Genomic DNA, 7,579 nt, shown 5'->3' on the forward strand with positions numbered 1-7,579 from the left:
TTGTCACTCTAATTATTTTTCGATGTGTGAAGACGAAGCTAAAAATTCACTTTAGATTTGCTCCAAATTTTACGTAAACAAAGATGATAAAAAAACAGACCAACAAATATATGTTTGTACAATACAACAATAAATTTGACAACTTTTATTAGAAATTGAAATATTTATACTAACATGTTGTTCAAATAAATTTTGAAGGTTTATTTTTTTATCAAACAAATGATACATTGAGATGGGTTTATGAAAAGAAAAATCTTTTTAAATACATTTAGGGTTTGTTTGATAACGTTTTTGTTTTTTGTTTTCTGTTTTCTATTTTTGTTTCTCATTTTTTAAGAAACATACATCTTCATAACCATTTACATTTCTTATTCCAAAATTTAAGAAACGTTTATGAGGAAAAATAGTTTCTTCTAGTTATGTTTTCATTTTATTTAACTATATGTTTTCTTTATCTTAAAATCTTCAATTGTTTGATTGGTGGTGAGACATGTCTATATTTCATTTTTGGTCTAAAGGTCTTACGTTCAATTTTCAACTTTAATTATTTTTTTATTTTTATATTTTTTAACTTGTTTTATTTTTTTCTTTATTTTTTTTTCATATTTATATGTTTAATATTTATTAATTTATTTTTCTTTATTTATTTAATTTTCCATATTTATATGTTTAATATTTATTAATTTATTTTTTCTTTCTTTATTTAATTTTCCCTATTTATATGTTTAATATTTCTTAATTTGTTTTTATCCTTTCTTTGTTAATCTTTCATATTTATATGTTTAATATATTCTAATTTGTTTTTATTCTCTTCTTCTCTTAATTTTTCGTAATTATATGTTAATTTAAATTTTCAATATTTTAAATTAAATGTATTATTTGATTTTGAAAATTTAGATTTATTTTAAATTTTCTTTCCTATTTAGCTATATTTATTTTAGGTTAATTTACATATATAAAACAAAACCAAAAATATATTTACAGTCTATGTAACCAAAAAATAAACGTTCATGAAGCTACCATTGTATTTTCATAAATTTCAAAATTTTCCTTGAATATTGCAGGACGATTCTTTATGTCTTTTTCTTTTTCTTTTTTCGATTTATTTATCTCCTCTTTCAGATTTTCTTTCTTCGACATTTAGAGAATAAAATCCAATCGTTTAAATCTCCTATTTCATCTTCATCATCTTCGGCAAGATGCTTTGAAGCTATTTCACGATCGTTTCAATAGTATTCTCCATCTTCCTCATATTCGATAATATCAAGATCGTTTAAATATCATTTTAAATGATTAACATGATCGTTTACCATGGTTAACACGATCGTTAGATTTAAATTTTTTCACAATCATTACATTAGACTACGTGATTGCTTACCATAACCCGCATGACTGTTTACAATGGTCAACATAATCGTTTACCATGGTGAACACGATCATTAGATTTGAAGTTTTTAATGATCAATCATTTACATTGAACTACATGATATATTATAACCAACATGATCACTTATCATAAATATTTTATTGATATGATTTTTTCATTTGATTTTTTATTAATTAGTGCATATAAAATATTGGCATATATAATAGATGAAAAGCTATAATAAAGACAATTTGATTGTGTTTTTATAAAAAGATATATAAAATAAAAAGTTATTAAAATTATTTTAAATGACAAAGCTTCTTAAAATATTTATAAATATAGCAATATATCGTAGCCTATTTGTGATGAACCACAATAGATCAAAATAGACTATTTGTACCTATTATGATACAGACATATACAAATAGTAGTCTATATTTGTTCATCACGATCTATTATAAATAGATTGCAATATTTTGCTATATTTCAAAAAAGCTCAAATATATATCTATGGAAGGTGTGTTTGTTAATTTTCATTTTTTCTTTTTTATATGTATATACAAATTTAATCTTTAGTTTTTAAATTATGGTTAATAAATAGAAACATTTTCGAATATAGCAAAATGAACCAAAATAATTACAAAATCTAGCAACATTTTAAATTCTATCAATGTATCTACTGTTGAAATTTATGTTCTAAAACTCGTAGTTTGAAGTTTAAATTACATTATATTCAATAAAGTAGTTATTTGAGAACTTATTAGTAAAAATAGAATACCATAATCTTGAGTCCAAAAACTAAGGTCTCAAGGCTATCTACGGTAGACTTGAATTTTATGTAGGGACATAAATGTGGATCAAGTTTGAGTTTATAGCCCAAATGGTCTATAGTGTATGAATAAGGTTGGATGCTTTAGGAACACTATGGATGTGGCCCTTTTGTAGTTAGTACAAATGAAATGATCCTAAATTGTTCATGTGGAGATATGGAAGTTGGGACATCTTATGTAAAGAGTTTACATAACATTGGAACAATGAAATAGTCACTTTTAAGTTATAACATCGTTGACTATATAAAAATGACTATTTCGATTTTAATGACCTAGGTAACTTAATGTTAATCTTGAGCTAACTATGAATTTTTATTCACACGAAATTATCCTTAGATCTGCATGGGTGAGAGCAGCTTAACACTCTTGCTCAACAAACCTCACATTTCAAGAATAAGATTGGGTGGATGGCTAGGGACATAAGGTGCAAAATGGAATCCACTCCTACCTGCTTTAAGGTTAGTAGATAGGTTGTTACCTTAAGGACTGAATCCAAGTCTTGAACAAGGAGCTCCACTCTCTCATTGGCCCGAGAGGGATTCGATTTATAGGTTAGACCTTAAACCAATTGTTCAATAATGGATCAGTGGAATTTAAGGAACAAGATGTAGTCTCAGGGGTAAAATGGTATTTTAACTTAGTCGAGGTTTCGAACAACTTGTGAAGGATTAACTTACTGATCATGTTTATATCAGATAAACAAAAATATATCTATAGTGAGAAGAGTGCAACTATGGGACTTTAGTGGAATGACTCATTAGTTAACGAATGTTGATTAGCTTAATCTAAAATAGTTTAGCCAGTTAAACTCAAATCATTAGAGTCCATGATTAATAGGTCCATTAGGTTCCCCTGCTAGTTCATACGAAATTAATTTAGAACAACATGTTGGAATAATTCGAATTGTTCGAATTAGGTAAAGAGAGAGAAACTGACAAGTATATGTGATATAGTCGTCGATTGCAACTTTTAAAAAGAGCTTTATGTTTAAATGTGATCTAAATATTAAAAATATGAATACATATTCATATTCGGAAGCTCGAAATTGATGAATATGGTTAAAGTTGTAAAAAGTCAAAATATTGACTTTTGACTTTGAAAAGTCAAACTTTGACTGGTTTTATATTCGAATGTGATTTGAATTTTGGAAAAAAAAATATGGATTCATGCTCGAAAGGTCAAAATTAGTCAAGACGAACAAAATGGTAAAATGAAAAATGTTGACTTTTGACTTGAAAAAATCAAAACTTGGCTTTGACTTAAATGGTCAAAAGACCATATTGCCCTTTGACTAGTGTAACACCCCAAAATTTAAGGTAATTTTTATTGTAATTGTCTTAAGCTTTATTTTCGGGATTTTGGGTGTTATGTAGACTTTTGGAATAATTGGTTGTAGGAATTAGAAATTTATTAGATATTTTCAAAAAAAAAATATATAATTGGGTTTTAAGGGTCTTGGTTATTTATATTTAGGTATTATTTGGTTTAAGGAATTAATAATTGTATTATGAAAATAATATAGTTTTTATGAAAAGATATTTTAATAAGATAAAAATATGTGATTGGCTTGGTTGAGGAGAGAGAATATGTGATTTTATTTGGGAAAAGATAAAAAGAAGATAAAAAGGAAGATTTGGTAGGTTTTAATCGAAGAGAGAGAAGATTTGATTTGACTAAAGAAAGGAAAGGAAAGGGGAAAATATTATGGAATTATTATTATTTTTTGTTTATTTAGGGTGTTGGGGTGTGTGCATTTAATGCTCCATCATCTTCTTCACAAAGGAAAAGAAAAGAGAAAGCCTAACCCTAATCTTGCAACCCGTCGCCGCCGTAGCCGCCGTCAGTCCAAACCGATCGGCTGCATCAAGTGCGTCATCTCCGCCGTTTGAAGTCGCACCACTCCACCGTAATTGAGTCATTCGCGATCGCCAATCGTCACGTGAAGCTCCGTCACGCCGTATCGTCGAGCAGCAGCTGTCGTCGATCGTCAGCCGTTCGCGATCGCCCAAGCCATCTTCATCGAGCCAGCCGAGTCGTCGTTGGGTGTCAGCCGCAAGCAACTCGAGCCGGTTCGCCCTCAACCCGACCCGCGTGAGTTCGCCCACATTAGCTACCTGCGGGATTCGAGCTGCATGCAGCCCCAGTCGAGCCACCCTTGTGCGTGCGAGCCGCCTTAGCCGAGTCGCCAAACTTTTTGTGAACTACAAGCCTATTGTTGGGTTCTTTTCATCTGTTTTGGTACATTTTGATTGGGTTTTTGGTATGCCCAATTAAGTTTAATTTTTGGACCTAAATAATTTAATTTTGAATTATATTAAATTATTATTTTTATCCTAAAGGACCGGTTGGACCAATTGGAGTTTGGGTTGTGGAACTCTTTCTAGTTAAAAGAAATTTTTGCAACCTTGATATTGGGTAAGATTATTCAACTAGAGTTTTTGGATCTTTCTTTCCTTGGGGGTCAAGTTATTAATTGGTGTTTTCTAATTATTTAGGACTTTGTTGCTTGGAAAGCGTGTTTTGCTGTTAAAATTCAACTGAGCTAATCTCCAGGTAAGAGATTCTACTACTAGACCCTCGAGCTTTAATTAAGGAGACCACATGTATGTACCGATGATGGATAGATACATGATTTGAGGTTATAGACAGAGACTGACATTGTATTTATGACTGCTGGTTAACTTTGTGGCTAAAGCTGATAGTACGGTGATGTTATCACCTATGTTTTTTTTTTGATATGATATGACATGTTATGATGATGATATGTTATGTGCATGTTATGGATAAGGTGTATGTTAGCTTTACCTATTAGAGTCGTACCTACATGGGTGTCCCTCGGGATCACCACCTTTTTATGATCGTCTAGTCCGACGGGATTGCCAGTCCATAATGACATTGACATTGACATAGATATGATTTTAAATGATTCGACGGGATCACTCACAGTCCGATCGTCTTAGGTGTTTCTTTAGGTTCACCAAAGATCAGCTTGTTCCTACGGGATCACAGATTGCACGGGTTCGAGAACGTGCCAATTCAGGGGTACCACTCTTCAGGACTCTAATAGGAAGTCAACGGGCACCTAGCGGGTCTAGTAGTGGGTCCCTTACTGAGTATATTTTTGTACTCACTCTTTCTATTTCTATTTTTTCCAGGCAGATGCAGAGGCAAAAGTAAGAGCAAAGGCAAGCTGGCGAATGACCAGAAGTGACCATGGCGTCTCATAGGGACACGTTTGCTTCCACTTACGCCATGTGTCAAATTTCAATGTTGCTATTTCCTTTCATTCCATTTTTGTTGTACTTATTTCCTTGTTTTTCCCTTTAAAACTAGCAGGGCCCGAGATAGGATTTTGTTTTAATTTATTAAAAATTTCAGTTTTGTTTTATTTTCTATTTAATTTTAATAAACTTTATTTCTTTTCTTTTAAAGTAAAGTCCTCTACTTAGTGTGAGAGGTTGGGTCTTTACAACTAGTTTGTGGGAAAATCCAACATTTTGTTGTATAATCCCACTAACACTTAGTGGGTTAGGTGGTTAGGTGGTTAGGTGGTTGGTGCCACTAAGTTCCACTAATTTTTAGTGAATTATTAAGTATTAAGATTTAAGAAACTAATTAGTCTATTTTAAGGGAATTTTTCAAATTTATGACAACTTTTGGCAAAATTGATTATTTTTGTTTTACAAAAATTGTACCAATTTTTTCTCTCATTTCTCAACCCTAAATTCCACCTCCAATTTTCATCACTTTCTCAATTTCCTTCACCTAATCGGGTACTACAACTTGGTTTTAAGTCTGGAGAATAGCGAGTCAACACAAGTGGTGGTCCCAGATTCACATTCGAAGGAGATTTCGAGGATTGAGGCTTCGAAGGTATGTTTCTCTTAACCCTTAATTTAGTGTAATTAGGAATTTAATGTAATTAGGATAGTGATTATGCATGTTAACTTCTAATAAGTTAGATGCAATTAGAGTAAAGTTTCGATCTTTTTTCCGTTGTGTTTGTATGCGTTACATCATCTACAAATTTAATCTTAAATTCTATTGGTTTCTATCATTGATAGAATTTAAAATTTTTTCTATGTTTTGTAAATATTTTCAGTCGTTTTTTCATGTACAATAATTTTCCTAATAAATATCTAAAATTTCAATTTTAACTCTAATAATTCCATTAAAAATGTCTAACAAATATATAAACTTTCAATGCTTGTGCTCTCTATCATGAAAATTTGGGTATATTAGTTAGTTATTCTCACTTTAACAATATTATAAGACTCTATATGTTGATACATCTAAAATTAAATTTACAAGTGATTGTTCTCCCTTAAAGAAAGTCATGTATCTTATATAATTTTTGTTTAAAAAATATATTTTCAAAAACTAAAAACCAAAATCGAAATTACCAAATCTGATTTAAATATTAGAACTTATTTAGTAATAATTTTGTTTTTAGTTTTCTATTTGTAGAATCCATGTCTGTGTACTTCAAATTTTCTTAGACAAAATGTTAAAAGGAAAAAGGTATAGAAACATAAAATAGAAATTTATAAAGTAAACAACATTATATTGGGAAGGTAAAATCCAAAGGTGGGAATAACAATAATAATTGAAAAAGGAGGAAAAAAGAAACGTCGCCTGAGAGATTCGAACTCTCGCGGGGAAACCCCATGTACTTAGCAGGCACACGCCTTAACCACTCGGCCAAAGCGACTGTTTGGATAAACATTTCAAATATTTTATTTATTAATACAAAAACTTTAAATTCAAAAGAGAAATATTATCTTTTCTCTCATAAAATGTTTTTTTTTTAAAAAAAATACAAATACCTTTATTCTTCAACAATATGTATTAAAACTATCCCCAAAGTAAAAATTTATTAGAATGTTGGATGAAAAAAAAATGATTGTCAAAGAAGTACGCACGGACATTTGGATTAAGCTTGGAAGAACATTCAAATTCATTGACTATTTTGTTCTAATATTTCTAACCATTTTTCTACTAGTATAATTTTAAATGTTTATAAAATGTCAAGAGTAATATTGTAAGAGGTTTTTTCTGCTCAACAAATGGCAGTATGCTCGGGTATTTTCTTTTATTGTTATTATTAATTTAGCTTTCTTTGTTTATTTGTTCATGAGTTTTTCACACTATTTCTATATAAGTTGAAGGTCAAATTATAAGTTTAGACTTGAAACTTCTACTTTCATGTCTTTTTGATCCATAAACTTCAAAATGAGTATCATAACACCTTCAATCTTATACTCATTAGGCCCCTAAACTTTGGAAATGAGTATAATAATAAATTCTTCAACTTTCAAAGGTGTGTCTATTAAGACTCCAAATTTTATGTTTTATTGAACTATTTAACGTCTTTGTTAGAAAA

General features: G+C 30.0%; 1 non-coding gene across 1 annotated transcript; it reads right to left on the bottom strand.

Annotated features, from left to right (window-relative positions):
• Positions 1-6,825: 6,825 nt before the first annotated feature.
• On the bottom strand, positions 6,826-6,907 carry TRNAS-GCU (transfer RNA serine (anticodon GCU)). The gene has a single exon. It is a non-coding gene; the product is annotated as a tRNA-Ser (tRNA).
• Positions 6,908-7,579: the final 672 nt, after the last annotated feature.

The sequence above is a fragment of the Cucumis melo genome, chromosome 5 (assembly GCF_025177605.1).
Source record: "Cucumis melo cultivar AY chromosome 5, USDA_Cmelo_AY_1.0, whole genome shotgun sequence".
In the NCBI taxonomy this organism is placed as follows: Eukaryota; Viridiplantae; Streptophyta; class Magnoliopsida; order Cucurbitales; family Cucurbitaceae; genus Cucumis; species Cucumis melo.